The following is a 15,758-nucleotide window of genomic DNA, read 5'->3' on the forward strand; positions in this document are numbered from 1 at the left end:
GACTCCGGTGGGAGAGTCTAGGTTAGAGCCAGGTCCCAGCTGGCCCACAGTGGTAGGAGAATTTGCAAGGAAGTGCCAGGGCCGGGGAATGTGAAGGGGCAGGGCTCAAAGATGGCTCTGCTCCTGCCTGGAACTCGATCTCGGGTCTCAACCGGGACAGCCAGAGGTCCTAAGACCAGAGGGCGGTAGGTAAGCAGAGGTGCTAAGACAAAACAGGCAGGACTGTGAAGTGGGGCAGGGGCTGAGCACAAAGGGCAAAGTGCAGATGTCCTTCGTCCCAAGAGCTGGCTACGAGTCTTAGACAGCAGCCGAGAAGCAAAAGCAAGAAAGCTGAAGGGGGCACGATGGGCATCCGGCCCCACTGACACCGTGCCTGGGGTTCCACTCAGTGATCACAAGGTTCCAGTGGCTGAGACCCGGAGAGAGGGGGTCCCCACCACGATGCCCGGTACGGCCGGTCTGGGAAGGAGGTCCCCTAGCACCAAAGCCCTGTCTGAGCTTGGTCGCCACTGCACTGAGGTGAAGCCACAGCACCAACCATGGAATTAAAGTTCTCAGCAGACATGCAGCGGCGAACTGCCTGGCCAGGCTGCCACGGGGGCACGCCCCCTGACACAATCATCCTGTCGTCCTGGTACAGACACCGTGGGTTTACGGCTCAGTGGTGTGTTGTTGCACCAAAAGACAGGGGAAGAGGGGCCTAGTCCAGCTATTGTACAACAATAGCATATGCACAGAGGTTTCGTTCCCGGGTGCAAGCATTCTGGGTATGCACCCCCTCCCTGGGTAGACACCACGGCCACGTAAGCCACAGGAACACACAGCATGGGGGGCAGATCTCCCTGGTACGAACTAAAGGCGATAAGGCTACAAAGGAGAGGTCACGGAGGCACACGTGCTTGGAACTGTGAGCATGGGTTGGAACCCCCCAGGACGATTCTCACGGCGGGCGGCATATCCCTGTAGCGGCCCGCCTACAGTAATCAGAGCACCGTAACTCCCAGGGGGGCACATCCGGGAGGTGTGGCTGTCGGGGCCAGACCCCACCGGAAGTAGAGCTGCCTGACAGACGTTACCGGGACATAACCTGCCAGTCCATTATTGTGGGGGTGTAACCCCCCCGACACAGACATCATGGGGTGTGAGTCCCCAGTACAGCCATCGAGGGGGCCTAACTCCAGAACAGAGGTCCTGTGGTACAGTCTAGAATGAGATTCCGGCCATGGGTGTCAGGAGAACTGGGGCCTCTGGTAACCCCAGCCCCAGTGTGGGAAAGACAAGTGACACTAACCTGGGGACTCCGAGGGCTCCCTATGTCTCTGAGTCTGGGAGACTAGCACACTATTCAGACACAGAAAGCAGGACAAAGGTAGAGAAGTTGAAAGCAAAGACATCCCCTCTCCGAAGAGCTTCTCCCAGAGGTGCATGGACACAGGGACATGGCTACCCAGAGACCGGAGACACAGGGAACACATGGACACGGACACATTCTTCAGGAAGTACTCCGGCAGGCACACTGCTGTCCAAGCCGGGGCTTCTTGGGTCACCAGCTCCTAGCGAGAGCGAGCTGCTGTCTACCCCAGACTCTGGAAACACAGTCTGCCTCCAGCCCTGGGCCCCCTTCCTCCGAGTCTTGGATCCCTGGGCCTCGCCTTGGTCTAGACCTCGGCCCTGTCCCCACCCCGGAGTGCTCAGGGTCACCTGTGGGGAGAAGGTGGGAGAGGAGCAGGGAGGTAGGACTAATGCTAACCTTGCTGGGGTCGCCGAGAACCTTCTGAATCCAGTGCAACAGTGTTAAGAGCTGAGCGTCCACTTCCCCCAGCATGGCTGGGTGAGTCTGCATTTCTAACAACTGAGATGAGAACAAGGCCTGCACTCTTGACATTAACGAAGGCTTGTCTCTGAAATGCACTGTGGGCCACTGGCTCCACCACGCTGACATACTGGGGCAGGAAAACAATTCCATACCGTACGACATTATAGGAATATAATTGGATGGGATTTTTCCACATTCAGAACGGTTTTGATATATCCTTTTCCTTTGCTATGTCAGTGTAAAGCTGCCAAATGCCCTTTCTTGGGAAGAACTGTCCTTTATTCTCGAATTGTGTTTTAGTGTTAAAATGTCCTTTCTTGTATGCAATAAGGGTGATAGCAGATAGCAGTATTTTCTATAATGTCCTTACTTGGCCAAATAATAAATTGCCATTCCGATATCTGAACCCCAAGTACTCTTGGAAAGTGTACTGGTTTGTGAAATCCAAGAGCCTGCGAGTCACTGCTCTGAGGAAAAAGGAAGGGCCAGGCACCACACCAAACCACAAGATTCAAATAAGAATGCCCTGGAAATGTATGGAACGCAGAGGCCATGTCACCTCCATGCAGCCCAACCTAAGCACCCCTGTCAGCCTCAATGGGTTCCCCCACCCCTGAGAGACCATGTTATGCCAGAGACAGTGGGGGGGATCCCTGGCTGGAGAACAGCTGGGATCATTCTGAGTCCTCTTCATGAATATGCAAACACAGATTGATTTGTTTCCCTTGGGCACGTGTTATTATTCACAAATATTAATTAGTCTCCAAATACCACCTGTTCCTACAGCTCCCCCACCCCCAGACCAGGACCGTGGCTCCCCCGAGGCTGGGGCCCCAAAATGGACATCAACTGGAGGAGGGGCACCCAGGGCCCGCCCCCCAGAGGGGCTGGCCAAGAGGAGAGACCAACACTTGGGCAGGAGGAGCCTGAGGGCAGGGAAAGCCGGGAGCCGCTCACGGTCAAAGCCGCGGGCAGCTAACCGAGCCCTTTTGTCATGTCCTGGACAGTTCACCGCGTGGCACTGCATCAGCAGCCGCGGAGGCGGAAACAGGCCTTGTTACACTTGGGAAGGAAAACCAACATGTTTCCAACTCTCACCAAACCGACCGCGGGATTATGACGGGAATAAATCAGCCTCAGCCTCGACCCCGGCCCCGGAGAAGGAGGCAGCCAGCAGCAGGCAGCTTCCCTCTGCCAGCCAGGTGGCCAGAGTCCGTGAGCACAGCCTGCAACAGCCCGCCCGCCCTCCTACAGCCGGGCCCCCTACCCTCTCACAGCCCTCGGCTTCTTGGGCTCCCCGGGGAATGGAGGGGAAACTTAGGAAGTGCATCCCAGAGTTTCTCCAGGGGGCACGAGGTCCAGCAGAGGCTCAGCTGGGGGCAGCAGACCAAGGGGACCAGCAGAGGCACCTGCCTACACCTATAGCCCTACCAAGCCACCAGCCCTCCAGCTTCCTTCCTCAGGCAGCGGAGCCTCCCTGGGGTGAATGCTCACCAGCACCTCCAGGCCTCGGTACCTGCTGATCTCTCTACCGGGAGGAACGCCCTTCTCCTGCCCCCAGCCACCGACTCACCCCTCAGAACTCAGCTCAAGCGACCCTCCCTGGTTTAGTGAAGGCAGCAAGAGGTGGTGTTGACCAGGGGTTCTCAATCTAGAGTGATTCTGTAGCCGCCCCCCAACCCCCATGGGACATCAGGCTACATCTGGGGACATTTTTTATAGTCGAAGCTGGAGGTCGGGGGCAAGTGCTACTGACATCTCGTAGGGAGAAACAAGGGATGCTGCTAGATGTCTTACAGTAATAGGCCAGCCTCCCGCAACAAAGCATTAACTGGTCCAAAATGTCAATAGTATTAAGGCTGAGAAAACCTGGTATAGACAGCAAGATCCTTTGCTGATGTAGGCCAGGGCCTACCCCAGAACCCAGTCCCCTATGAGCACCTTGGGCATCCCAGCCTGGCTTAACCCTTGTATCAGCTGTACTTGGGCCTCAGGATCCTAGAGCATCCTCGCCTCCCCCTCGAAGTCAGCCTCACCTCCAGAAGCCAGGCCTTACAGCACATCTCCCACACCCTTTCACACAGGCCATCAGCAAGCGGCCTCTCTACGAGACAGAGAACTCTGCTCTCAGGCACCTTTCTTGCTGAGAATGGGCTCCCAGGTAGGTCAGACCCAACACCTGAGGACGGAAAAGTGAAGGGACACATGCCTCCCCATCTGACCCTTCCCACCTACGACACAGCCTTCCTGCTGCACAATCTACATGATCCCAATGCCCATCTTGCCACGCATAGGACCGGGCCCCTGGCAGATCCCCAATACATGCTCACTCCCTTTTCCTGTCTAGGCCAGATCCATCTCTCACGACCCTCCTCATCAGCTGACCATGCAGATCTATTCAGGGGGCCCTGCTGGGCCCTGAGCCAAGGGGCAGGGAGATGAATGAGAAAGCCATGGGCTGGGCCTTCCAGGAGCTTACTGAATGATGGCCGAACCAGAGCTCATCCTCCCCAGTACCGCCCCTCCTCCTGGTCCCCATCTTAGTGACAAGCACTACCACTGACCTGGTCTCCCAAGCCAGCCAATCCTCCTCAAATTCTCCTCTTTCTTCACCCCACACACCCCAACTGGTCAGGAAGTTTGGGCCTACACTGCCTCCACTCCAGCCACAGCATGCTAGTGAGACCTCAGGAGCACGGACCTCTTCAGGGGGCTTCCTGCCTCAGGTTGCTCCCTGTCTGCCCTGCACACAAACCAGTGCCCCCGCTGGCTTACAGGAACGCCAAGGTGATCATGGCCCTCGGGTGCATTCTGCTGCTTGACTCCACAGCAGACACACAGATAATGTTTCGGGACTCGATGGATGGGCAAGTAGAGAGATGGATGCATGGATGGTGCTTTTCTGCTTAAGAGCCATCATTGTCTCCAGATCACCCTCAGGAAAAAGTCTAGAGTCTTTAGCTGGATATCCAAGGCTCACCATGATCCATCTCCAACCCCAACCCACCTGCTCTGTGCTTCTGGCAGAAAGACGGAAGTGAAAGAGACAAGGAAGGAGGTGCCCGGATCTTGGGAGTGCCTTGCTCTTTCTACCACAACTTACAGCTGATGGGAACAGAATTTTCTCCAGAAACACAGTGAATGGAGAAGCACACGGATCCCAGTGTAAGTCCCAGAACGTCACCCAGAAGCCTATTTCGCACCTACAGCAGCTAACGAGCTGTGTATCACTCCCCACCCACCTCCATCAAGCATTCTGGCCAGAAACCCAGCCACCATCCTTGACACCTCCCCTCCTCCCTCGTGTCCCACATTCAGCCCTTCACCATGTCCTGTCTCCTCCACGTCCCTAAAAGGCACTCACATCCCTTCTCTTTGCCTCCATCACCACCTCCCTGGTCCTTCACCATCGCTCAGCCATGTGCACACTGGACCGGGTCACACGCCTCGTGGCAACCCTTCCACGGCTCCCCACCAGTCTGCATCACAATCCCAGCTGCTCAGCCTGGCCCACAGGACCCCTCTATGCCCCCAGCCCCTGCCACCTCTTGGGGCATACTCACCAGGTCTCTGCTTGCTCACGTCAGTCACTCTTGGACAACCAGCACTGAGGGCAGGGCATCGGGGTCTCCGCTCCTTCCTGGAGAGAGAGTAAAGCATGAGAAAACACCAAGAATTTCATCACAGCAGAGTAGATATTGACGCAGAAAGACATTCAAAACCTGCTGTTTATGACAAAAAAAAAAAGTAGGTTTCGAAACCATTCATGCAGGACATTCCCCATTCAGTAAAAATGCCCATCTCTTTACTCGCTCACTCTCTTTTCAGGACTCCTGAGCATCTACTATGTGCTGGGCTTTTTTCCAGGTACCAGCATAGAGCCATGAGCAACACAGACTGAGGCACCCACTACCCCTGCAGCTAGCCCTCCTGAGACCCCCCCAGCAGAACAGAGGCCCTGCCCACCTCTGCAGCCCCACCGGCCCAAGCTCTGGCCTGCCAGCCAACCACAAGAACTTCCTCTTCTGATCTTCAAATGTGCCACATTTTGTGCAGTCTCCAGCCTTGTCAGTGCCTAAAACATGCTGCCCACACGCTTCTGCCAAGTATCCCTTAGATCTCAGAGCCAATGGCACTTTCTCAGGGAGGCCTTCCATGGTGACCCAGACTACATGCCTGGACCTTGCCTAGGAGTAGTGATGACAAATGTCATGAATTATATTTTTTTAATTTTTAAGAAGATTTTATTTGTTTGAGAGAGAAACAGAGAAAGAGAACACAAGCAGGGGCAGCGGCAGAGGGAGAGGGAGAAGCAGGCTCCCCGCCGAGCAGGGAGCCTAATGTGGGGCTTGATCCCAGGACCTCAGGATCACGACCTGAGCCGAAAGCAGCCATTTAACCCATGGAGCCAGCCAGGCGCCCCACAGATTATTCTTTTATACAATTACCGAGTCATGACCATAAGCCTGGCGTGTGCCCGGCTCAGTTCTGTAGCCCCAGCACCCAGGAGAGAGCAGGTACATGGTAGGTGCTCCATCAGGACATTAGGATATGCCGAATGAGTGGATGAACACACGAATGAGTTCAAAGAAAACACTGCAGCTTGGAAGAACCACACCAGCATACGCGTAGCCTTCAAAGAAGCTTCAGCAGCAATATTTATTTTTGACTTTCTGCTTCTCTGTAATTTTTAAAATGAAGGTGTGCCCCTGGATGCCCCCTCCCCTGGCACACACACAGCCACACAGCCCGGCTCTTCCCTCTAGAAGCGTAGGCACCGTCCTGGGTGGGGGTGGGGGTCAGACATGCCCACACAGTCTCGTCCCCACCTCGCCACAGCTCAGCGACTGGGCGCCACTGGGGCCCACTCAGGGCAGGCTGCACGTCACAGTGGGCTTCTCTTCAGCCTCCCACCCCCACAAACACAGCAATTCCACCGTGGCTCCTCCCAAAACGGACACTCAGGGACGGGGGTCAGGGAGCACCCTCACCAACTCGAAGCCAGCCTCCTGCACCTGGGAATTGTCCTCCCTTGAGACTGACCACCTTTGCCAGCATGGGGGAACGTCCTCATTGACGGGAGGCTCATCATAACGGACCAAGACGGGCCTCGCCGACCCACCACCATCCCGTGCTGACCCTGCAGCTCACCCTCTCTCTGGCCTCCACTGGCCTCTGCCCCTGCCCGAACCAATAGCCCTGGCCCTCAGGAGGGCTGCACACCTCCCTCCCCAGGTCCACTGAGTTTCCACAAGGTTCCCTGTGGCCGCTGCTCCCAGCACACAGGCTGCTGGGCGGGTCTGGCCAGACAAACCAGCTTCCATGTCCTAGACTCAAAGGCCGGTTTGTCTGGGGACGCCTGCCGGGGCCTCATGCTGCCAGATATGAGGCTGTTGGCTCCTCCACTGCTCAGGGACCCTGGGGCAGAGGGACAGGGTCTGAGGCGGAGAATGGGGAGGGTCCCTAAGCCAGCTGGCACTAGGAGCATGACCTAAACTGACCAGGAAAGGGGTTTATGTCCCAAATGGCCTGGAGGTGGGTCAGAGAACAGACAAAACTTTGCAACGGGAAAGACCTTAAAGTACACAGAACAGCATGAGGGCAGGATTCTGGAACAGCCAGAATAGTACCTGGCATCACACCAGTCCAGGATCAAACGGGCCCCAAAACAACCTAGACAGGCAATCAGAATCACCCCTCACGTTCACCAGCAGCAGCTCCCAGAACCACTCTAGACCCACTCTGGCACAAACCCAGAACAATCAGGACCACCAGATACACCCAGAAGGCCAACTGGAAAGCTACTCGGAAAGGGTCTGACTGATACCAAACCCAAGTCTGGAATCCCTGGTTGGCCCCCAGAAGGGCCTCAGAAATGGTGAGGTTGGCAGCAATGACCAGGATCAGGTAAGAGTCCTTGGCACCCACCCAAGGCTGGCCCCCAGGAGGGCTCTTGGTCATGTGCCACACCTGGAGCCCTGTCTGGCAGCAGGACAAGGAGCAAGTTGAAATCTAGAGGAGCAGAGACACCAGGGCCCCTCCAGGGCAGCTCCCAGGCAGGCCCTATGGCTACGCCAGAACAGTCCCCAGAAGTAGCAGCTAAAACACTGCCGAGGAGCAAAAACCACCGTTCTCTGATCTGGGGTGGGGGGGGCACACAGAGACCGGTGCATCTGGACCTCATTAGACACCCAGGGCCCAGGTGGGGTGGGGGGAAGGGGGGACTGAGCACACTGAGGCCTCTAGTCTCACACCAGCCCACCAGAAGGTCAAATACACCTGAGCAATACACACAATCCCATAGATGATGACGAGGGCAGGCAGCTTGGGGCCAAGCATTCTCCTTGTTGAGCTCCTCTAACCTGCGAACCTCAGTTCAGAATTGCAACTATTTTAGGAGAGCAGGTCCCCTAACCTCAACAAGGTATTGTTTCAAAGGCGCCCCCTTGCCAGCCCCCACCCTGTGATTCTGATGAGGGTGGATCTGCACCAGCCCCTCCGATAATTTCAATAATGACTACTTGCTAATACTATTGAGGTATCATGCTTACTAGAGGCCAGGCCCTCTTCTAAGTACCTCCTGCATATCCAGCCTTAATCCTCATCACAACAGCACGAGGCACGGAATTGTCTTATACCCACCTAACAAAGGAGAAGACGGATTCAGAGACGTTAAGCAACTTGCTCAAGGTCACACTGCTCCTTAGCAGAGTGGCACCTCAGCAGTTTGGAACCAGAGCCTGCACTAACCACTGACGAACACAGCTCAGCACTCTCTCAGCCCCCTCCTGGATGTCTCCTCTGCCCGCACTGGAACTCAAATGTCCCAAGCATCTCAAAGACAACGTGTCCAACCGCGAGCTCGAGTTCATTCTCCACCCCCTAAATCTACCTCTCCTCCCTGTCCCAGCTCAGTGACGCTGCAGGGCCTTCAGGAAGGGCCCCACCCAGTCACTCCCAGGAACCCGGACCCCTTCCTCTTCCTCTCTTCCACCTCCACATCCAATAAATCATCCTGTCCTCATAAATGTGCCTTCTAGTTGGCTCCATGCTCCTGCCCTATCCAAGACACCATCACCTCTCACCTGACTTACCCTCACCCTCCTCACTGGGCATCCTGGGTCCATCCACTTCCCATAACCACAGAATCCTCTTCCGGAAACGTAAATCTGATCCTAGCACATTCCACCCCTCCCCCTCCCCCAGCTTTAAATCTTTGGCGGCTCCCTTCTGTGTTCTCAGAGTAAAGTCACAGCTATTTACAGGACATTAAAGGCCCTCTGGGATCTGCTATACCTTAGAATACCTCAAGACCTCTGAGTCTTCACCCACACTATTTTCTCTGCCTGGAGTGCTCTTTGTTCAACTGGAAAACTCCTGTTCATTCCTCAAAACCCACTTCAGATAGCCCTTTCTCGGTCTCTTCTGGAAGTCATCTGACTTTGACCCCTGAACTCTCCCTTGCCTCATGTGGCGGCAGCTTCCCCAACCTTGTGACGTCTGCTCAGGACCACAGCTGCTTTAGATGAACTGACGCTGAGCTCAACCTCAGCTGTTCCTGAGGGGAGGGCTGCCTCGTCCGCACAGCTGCTAGTCCCCTCGGAAGCAGGGCAGCCCGGCTGAAAGTGCCTAGCCCGGAGTCTGGCACACTGTCGGCAATCAGTAAGAGGTTAGTGAATTGCTCTGCATTCCCATGATGCAATCTGTTCCCCCAGGGACCATGAGCTTCTCGAGGGCAGGGCCCTGGCTGCAAGCTGGGCCCAAGCACACAACAGTGTCGGTCACACGAGGAGGACCTGCCACTGCTGATTACCCACTGCCACAGCTCCCTTGGATGCTCACAACAGTCAGGGCTGGATTAGCTGTCCCATTTCACAGGGGGTGAAACTGAGGCGCAGGGAGGAAGAAGCTGGAAAGTGCAGAAGCTGTGACATGTGTCACAGTCTCTATCAAAGAGGCCTGGGTCCCACTTGCCCCTGACTAAGGGCCCTCCACACTGAACTCCTAGTCAGGGCTGATGGGAGACAGCGGGGAGATCGCAAACCACCAGGGCCAGCATTTTGCTGCATATCAATCCAATTCCCAAGAAAAGCTTTTCAGCCCATCTACTCTTCCTGCAGCCATCCCCCTCCAACTGCTTCACCAGCCCCCAAATCAAGGCCCTGGACACCACCCCATGCTCACAGTGTGAACAAGGCTCAACAGAGGGGAGGCCAGGAGCTGCAGGGGGAAGGACAAGGAGGAAGGAAGGAATAATATTAAAACAATTTCCTTGTTGAAAGAAAGAGGGAAGGGAAAGAGCAACTGGAGAGGAAAACCAAACTACAGACACATTTCAAATCACAAGGGGGAAACTGAGCCAGCCAAAATGTGCAAGAAAATGTGTGCAGGAAGAGTGCGCTAGACTGTGGGTGTGCACACACCCTTCCCCGGGATGTGCAAAGGGGTGCTATGAGGGCACAAGTGGGCACACAGAGTGGTGCGTGGGCACGCAAGCCCAGTAGATGCCTGAGCTCCGGCTGCGGGGCAGGCCCCCGTGTGCAAGTGTGAGGGCAAGAAGGCAAGTAGATGTGCAGTGTGTGTGGGGCGGGGGGGGGAGCTGAGTGTGGGAATGAAGGTGTGTGTGTGTGTGTGTGGCCTGTGCCCGGGGCTGCGGATGTTGGGGGCTGTGCTTGGGGAGTTACACCTGCTCCTTCTTGAAGCCCTAGGCTCATTCATATAATCAGTGAAAAACAGGGATTTTCTTGCTCCCTGAAGCAAGAGTTAATAAGGCGCCAAGCATAGAATTTTCTGAGATTTCCTCTCAGAACCCTCCTCTGGATCCCATCAGATCTCTGATGCCTCCCAAAGGATTCTTCAGCAGATCCTTTCCCTTCCCAGGGGATCCCTCACCATTGAGGATCCCCCAGAAAGATCCTCCTGGATCTTTTTCTAGGCCTCCCACCCCAATGCACTCCCCTGGATTTTCTGGCCAGATTCCGCACCAGGTCACTCTGGATCCCTGCCCTTGTCTCTTCAGGAACCAAAGTGAAGCCTTCATCACCAACACTCAGCAGTCCAGCCTCCCAGGCTCTGCCTGGCCGCCCTCAGGGGAATCCAGAGAATCCCCTCCCTTCCAGTTCACAGCTCGGGTACCGGGCTCCCACCGCACAACCTGCTCCACCTTGGGGGCCCTCCACTGCGCGGGGCTGGGGGGGGGGGTCGTTGAAATGGGGAGAAAGCCCAGCCCCTCCCCCACCCTGGGGATGGAAGAACCAGAGAGGCGGCATTCCAGAGAAATGAGGAGGGGGCCTAGCAGAGCGCGGGCAGAGATCCTGGTCAGTGGGAGACAGAGACACCGAAAAACCAACAGGAGACGAGAGAGAGAGACAGAGAGAGATGGGGAAGGGAGTACAGAGAGACGCGGGCAGGAAGAACAGAGAGGCCCGGGGAGGGAGCCACACACAGCGGGAGAAACCCTGGGGGCGCGGGGGGTGAGACTGGGAGGCAGCGACACAGGGAGATAGAGATACAGACACTGAAGGGCACTGAGACCAAGACACCCAGGAAAACAGAAGCTGAGCCTGAAATGTGGTCACAGCGATGGGGACCGGGGCACGACGGGACGGGACGGGCGCGGGGCGGCGACTGAGTGAACTTTCCGGAGCGGGTCCGAGGGGACACGTCCTCACGGGACAGGTCGTTCCGGGGCCTTCAGGTCTTTGCGCCGGGGTGGGGGTGGGCACAGCCCGCCCCGCCCCTCCCCTGCCCGTGCCGGCTACCGCGGCAGGCGGGGGGCTCCAAACTCGCGCCCGGCGCACCCCGGGCCCGCACGTGCGCCTGGGCCGCGAGCGAGCCGGGGGCGCGTCGGCTGCGGATCCCCTGCCGGCTGGGAGGGGGCGCCTGTGCGGCGGGGGCGCGGCCTGGACCCGCCCGGGGCTGGGGTGGCGGTGGGAGGTGGAGGGCCGCCCCCGGAGCGCGGCCCGCGGGTGGGGGGAGACGAGGCGGGACCGAGGACGCGGAGCACAAATGCAAAGGGAAACTTTGCACTGGGGGGCGCGGGCTGCGGCTCAGGTGCGGCGCGCGGGGCGGGGAGGAGGGGGGCGGCGGGGGGCGGCGAGGAGCTAGCCAGCCGGCGGCGGCACCAGTGGTGGGGGGGGGGCGCGTCTGCCGCGGGGTAAGCGCGGGGAGGAGCCGCCAGGCTCAGAGGGGGGGGCCCAGCCGAGGCTGCGGGCGCGGCAGGTGGGGGCGCGGCCCGGCCTAAGCGGCGCCTCTAGCCCCGCTCGGAGGACGCGGGGAGGGGGCGGCGGGAGCCGGGAAGGAACGGATGCGGAAGGGACTGGAGGGGGGCCCGGGGGTCACTCACCGCCTATCCAGGGGCCGTCGGTCCGCATGTCCCCCCCCCCCCCCCAAGCCGCTGGGGCCGCTGCTCCCGCTGCTCTTCTGCCGCCGCCGCCGCCGCCGCCGGGTCCCACTCCCGCCACCGCCACCCGAGCCGGAGCCGGAGCCCGAGCCGGAGCCGGAGCCGGAGTCGGAGCCGCCGCCTCTGCCGCCGCCGCCACCGCTCCCGCCGCTCCCGCGCCAGCTCCAGCCGCGCGCCCCCGCTCGCGCCCGCGCCCGCGCCCCTGCCCCTGCCGTGCGCGTCCCCGGCGCCGCCCCTCCCCTCGTGCACTCTTACTCGTAGAGCGGTGGAGCCGCGTAGGCCCAGCAAGGCCACAGCCCAACCCTGAGTCTCAACCGACTGGAGCTCCAGTGTTGGACCAGAACCCCAGTCATGAGCAAGGACAGACCCAAACTCCCATACGAAGTCCATATCCTATGAGTGGCTCCCACTCCTAATATGAACCTGGTAACTACTCGAGGACCCCACTTCCTCCCTATACAAATCTGCACCTGATAGTGAGCCCAGACCCTTCCCCAAACGCAATATTGAGTCCAAACTCCTAAATCTGCTCCCACACTGGCACAAGTAGTCATTTTAATTTGCACCCCTATATTGACCCCAAATACCAGTTCTGAGTCTAAACCCCTTTATCATCTTTACCCGGCTAAACTCAGTAGTGACACCAGCACCAACTCTGGTCTTTCAATGGACCCCGGCACTAACGCTGACCCCCAGGCCCCTATATGAGCCTTAAAGTGCAACAGCTACCTTGCTATGGACCCCACTACTCTCTTCTGAACCCCAAGACTTACATAAAACTCTCAGTCCTAGGTCAACACCAATACTTTCTGAATTGGGATTCCCAATTCCAGAACTGGATTGGGTCACCTGAAAAGGACCCTACCGCAGACACTGACCTTAATTAAACCCCACAAATCCTTGGGGCAATTTAAGACCCTAATTTACCCCAACTCTAGAAATAATCTTAGAATGCAAGATTAATGAGACTGACTTTGTGGAAACTCCACACAAATCTTCATCCCCATGCTCACCCTTTACTTATCTGACCTGGTATCAACCCCGGCCAGAGGCTGGCCAACACCCTAATACTTACACCAATTCCAGCTGTGAACCTGAATCAAGTCTTTCATTGGTCCCTGAGTTCAAGACTTAATAATGTCCCCCCAAACCTGATTTTAAAAAACAAAACACCCTTGGTACTGAGTTTCTGACTTCTCATAACAAACTCAAATGCTGACCTTATAAATTTCTGGGCTAAACCTATAACTTACCTGAAGATTCATTCCAAGTCCTAACTCAGAGGGAGACTTGCTGAGCTCCAAACCAAGAGCCAGCCACACATGTTGGCACGAAAGCACCCCCTTCCCCATCTGCTCCAGACCCACCCTCCCAGTCCGTGTCACCACCATTTAAGAATCAGCCACACAGCCCTCTCCTTCCCTTGGGAAGATGGGCACCTGCCCCTACTGCCCTAGGTCAGTTGACCCCTGGGGGTCTCTGATCTTCTATGGGTCTCCCTGATACCTTTGTGAGTTTGGAGGTCAGGTGAGAAGTAAATGAAGCTTGGGGATTGTTGAGGCACCTGGATTCAGGCATCACAGTGTTCATGTGCAGGGCAGGGGTGGAGGTGGCGTTTGCCCTTCTGGGCTGAGGGGTCAAGTTCTGATTCTCACCTAATTCACTGCCTGCTTTTGCCCAGAACTTGGATTCAGAAACAGTGTATGTGCGCCCCCTGGTGTGTGAGAAGGGGATGGACTGGCTCTGGTGATTCTGGGCAAACAATTAAGATCCGGAAGACAAATAGATCAAAAATGAATATTCCCAGTCAGTGGTTTTTTACCCATTGGTAATTTTGGTGTATTGTGGGGGAGGTATTGTAAGTTTTATGTATCTTTAGACATTTTGCCCGGTTTTCTGAGTTCGGAGCTGGTTTAGTTTCTTGGTTTTTTTCCCAAATTTAAAAACATATACTTTTTAGCCAACTATGCCTGCTCTTTGCTGACTTCCCGTTGGCTTCAATGGCTTATACTTTACGCACTGGCTACCCTTTCTCCATCTCCTTTACCATCTCCTGCTCCTCCCAGGGTCTATCCTAGGCCACCCCTTTTTCCCCTCTGCTCCTACCCCCTGGACCATCCTGGCCACCGCCAACTGTATGCTGATGACTTCCAGTCTGTCACCAGCCTGGGCCTCTCTTCTGGGCTCAGTTCTCATCTAACCAAGAACCTTTTCCATACCACTCCCGAGATGTTTGTCAGGTAAACTGAATTCACTCTCTCTCTCATCCCAGATCTGCTGGCCGTCAGGAGTCCCCATCTCAGGCCATGGCATCCTCATTCATCCTGTCACAGGGCCAGGAACACGGACTCTTTCTTTCCTGCAACCCCATCCAATCAGTCACCAGTCCTGCAAACCTTGAAAAATCGAAAGCGACTAGAGACCACGTGGCTCTGTGAGGAACATAAAGGGCAGGAGGTAGGGGGAGACAGAAAGATGAGGAAAGGAGAGGTGGGGGATGGGGAAAGACAGAGTTTCTGATTTGGGGGTTTCAGTCCATACAAAGCCAAGGTGGTCGTAAAATCCCTTGCACATAGTCATTAAGTAAAACCCCTTAAGATTTGTTCTTCCTTAGGTGGGTACCTTGGATTTTATTTATTTATTTATTTGTGAGAGAGAGAGCACCAGTGGTGGGGCCAGCAGGCAGAGGGAGAAGCAGGCTCCCCACTTAGCAGGGAGCCCGATGCGAGACTCAATCCCAGGACCCTGGGATCATGACCTGAGCCGAAGGCAGACACTTAACTGAGCCACCCAGGTCCCTAAGTGGGTACCTTGGAACCTGTTTACAGCCTTTGCTTCCTCCAGGAAGCCATGCTTAATCCCTGGCTGGGTTGAGGGCTTGCCTGTGGAAGTGCTAAGCACTAGGTATCAACACCCCACAGAGTGTGGGTTCCTTGAGGGTAGGAGGGATGAGACTGTGTTGCCCACTGCCATATCCCTGTGGCCAACGTGGGGGCCTAACACGCAATAGATGCTCCGCATGTTTTTGTTAAAGGAGTGAAAAGGTAAACTTTCCTTTTCTGTGTTCAGGGATCCATCAGACATAAATGACTAGGGAGGGAAAAGCTCCCTGACCAAGCCTCAGAGCTCATCCAACGCTGGGGCCTCTGTAGGCCCAGCATATGCTGGAGGGACTTGTGATGTCTGCAGACCTGCATGCCTGCTAGCCCGGACCTCACTGGGTCTAAAGCTCTGGCAGTGGGGCTCTCTCTGCCCAGCCTAGCCTGGTCTGTGAACACAGCACTTGGAGGTGGAGTGGGCAAGGTCCTTTACACTCCTGCAGTTGAAGCCAGCAGACCCCACTCTCTGCTGTGTTAACCAGGCTCTTGCTTCAGCCCCCACAAGGACACAGTGGTCTGGAAAACTCAGCCCGCTGGGCTCCAGTCCCCTGCTCACCCATCTTTCGGTACCCCGTGTGGTCAAGTGTGGGCCGAAGCAGGGCACGAGGATGCCCATGTGCAGGCTGCCCGGGGCCTCACATGAAACCGGACACCAGGCCAA

The 15,758-nt window shown here is 56.5% G+C and overlaps 1 protein-coding gene across 4 annotated transcripts in view; it reads right to left on the minus strand.

The window, feature by feature from the left end:
* Positions 1-12,340, minus strand: part of PTPRF (protein tyrosine phosphatase receptor type F) — an 85,564-nt gene extending 73,224 nt beyond the window's left edge. For 3 of the 4 annotated variants that reach the window (XM_045897899.3, XM_054512920.2, XM_045897894.3), the window contains exons 1-2: positions 12,162-12,339; positions 5,380-5,456 (exon numbers count right to left, since the gene is read on the minus strand). The gene's annotated coding sequence lies outside the window, so the exon portion shown is untranslated. Of the gene's footprint in view, positions 1-5,379; positions 5,457-12,161 lie in introns of all 4 variants that reach the window. The other variant, XM_045897897.3, reaches the window with a different exon arrangement.
* Between the last annotated feature and the right edge of the window lie 3,418 nt (positions 12,341-15,758).

This window comes from Mirounga angustirostris, unplaced genomic scaffold, assembly GCF_029215605.1.
Source record: "Mirounga angustirostris isolate CCGP_5_RB_7025 unplaced genomic scaffold, mMirAng1.0.hap1 SCAF_4, whole genome shotgun sequence".
NCBI classification, from domain to species: Eukaryota; Metazoa; Chordata; class Mammalia; order Carnivora; family Phocidae; genus Mirounga; species Mirounga angustirostris.